Raw genomic sequence first — 2,417 nt, 5'->3', positions numbered from 1 at the left:
TGGGACACCCTCGTGACAATGACACCCTGGTGGTGGGACCCCGTGGGGACATCAACCCTCCCGTGATGGGACACCCCAGTGACAAGGACCCCCGGGTGGTGGGACCCGCCCGGTGACAGGGACACCCCCAGGGTGGGACAACCCCCTGGTGACAAGGACCCCCTGGTGATGGGACACCCCCCGTGTTGGGACACCCCCATGACAAGGACACCCTGGTGGTGGGACCCCGTAGTGACATCAACCATCCTGTGATGGGACACCCCTGTGACAAGGACCCCCCCAGTGATGGGACACCCGGGTGGTGGGACACCCTGGTGACATCACCTCCCCCAGGATGGGCCACCCCCGTGTGGTGACACCCCGGTGAAAAGGACACCCTGGTGGTGGGACCCCGTGGTCACATCAACCCCCCCGGGATGGGACACTGGGGACAAGGTCACCCCATGGGTGGGACAAACCAGTGACAGGGGCCACCCCGGTGAGGTGGCACCGCGGGGGTGGGAGGTGGCCGTGGCGGGGCCACCCCTGGCGAGGGTGACACCCCGATGGTGACACCCTGACGATGGTGACACACCACCCCGGAATGAGACACCCTGGTGACGGGGCCACCCATGGGTTCCACCACGGGGAAGGGACATCCTGGTGATGGGGCCACTTGGTGCCATGGCCACCTTGATGCTGGGGCCACCACGGGGAAGGGACACCCGGGGAACATGGCCACCATGGGAAAGGAACATCCTGATGACGGGGCCACCATGGTGATGAGGCCAACACAGAGGTGGACCACCTGGTGCCATGGCCACCCTGGGGATGAGACACCCTGGTGACATGGCCACCACAGGGATGGGCCACCTTGGTGACAGGGCCATCATGGGGATGGGCCACCTGGTGCCATGGCCACCAAGGGGATGGGCCACCTTGGTGACAGGGCCATCATGGGGATGGGCCACCTGGTGCCATGGCCACCAAGGGGATGGGCCACCTTGGTGACAGAGCCACCATGACAACAGGGCCACCACGGGGGTGGGCCACCTGGTGCCATGGCCACCAAGGAGATGGGCCACCAGGGTGACAGGGCCACCATGACAACAGGGCCACCACGGGGATGGGTCATCCTGGTGACGTGATGCCTTGGTGATGTGGCACCTTGATGACATGACCATCCTGATGATGGGGCCACCAAGGGGATGGGCCACCAGGGTGACGGGGCCACCATGGGGATGGGTCATCCTGGTGACAGGGCCACCATGGGAAAGGGACACCCTGATGATGGGGCCACCATGGGGATGGGCCACCTTGGTGACAGGGCCACCATGGGGAAGGGACACCCTGATGATCGGGCCATCAAGGGGATGGGACACCAGGGTGACATGGCCACCATGGGGATGGGTCATCCTGGTGATGGGGCCACCATGGTGATGAGGCCACCACGGGGGTGGGCCACCTGGTGCCATGGCCACCAAGGGGATGGGCCACCTTGGTGACAGGGCCACTATGGGGATGGGTCATCCTGGGGATGGGGCCACCAAAGGGTTGGGTCATCCTGGTGACGGGGCCACCATGGTGATGAGGCCACCACGGGGGTGGGCCACCTGGTGCCGTGGCCACCAAGGGGATGGGACACTCTGATGATGGACCACCATGGGGATGGGCCACCTTGGTGACAGGGCCACCATGACAACAGGGCCACCACGGGGATGGGTCATCCTGGTGACGTGATGGCTATCCCCTGTGTGGTTTTTTCTGTTTTACCATCCTGATGATGGGGCCACCAAGGGGATGGGCCACCAGGGTGACGGGGCCACCATGGGGATGGGTCATCCTGGTGATGGGGCCACCATGGGAAAGGGACACCCTGGTGACAGGGCCACCATGGGAAAGGGACACCCTGATGATGGGGCCACCATGGGGATGGGCCACCTTGGTGACAGGGCCACCATGGGGAAGGGACACCCTGATGATCGGGCCATCAAGGGGATGGGACACCAGGGTGACATGGCCACCATGGGGATGGGTCATCCTGGTGACAGGGCCACCATGGGAAAGGGACACCCTGATGATGGGGCCACCATGGGGATGGGCCACCTTGGTGACAGGGCCACCATGGGGAAGGGACACCCTGATGATCGGGCCATCAAGGGGATGGGACACCAGGGTGACATGGCCACCATGGGGATGGGTCATCCTGGGGATGGGGCCACCAAAGGGTTGGGTCATCCTGGTGACGGGGCCACCATGGTGATGAGGCCACCACGGGGGTGGGCCACCTGGTGCCGTGGCCACCAAGGGGATGGGACACTCTGATGATGGACCACCATGGGGATGGGCCACCTTGGTGACAGGGCCACCATGACAACAGGGCCACCATGACGATGTGGCCACCCGGTGCCATGGCCACCTTGGTGCCACACTCTCAT

This window comes from Calidris pugnax, unplaced genomic scaffold (genome assembly GCF_001431845.1).
Source record: "Calidris pugnax isolate Ruff unplaced genomic scaffold, ASM143184v1 scaffold498, whole genome shotgun sequence".
In the NCBI taxonomy this organism is placed as follows: Eukaryota; Metazoa; Chordata; class Aves; order Charadriiformes; family Scolopacidae; genus Calidris; species Calidris pugnax.
This window is presented reverse-complemented; position numbering follows the sequence as displayed.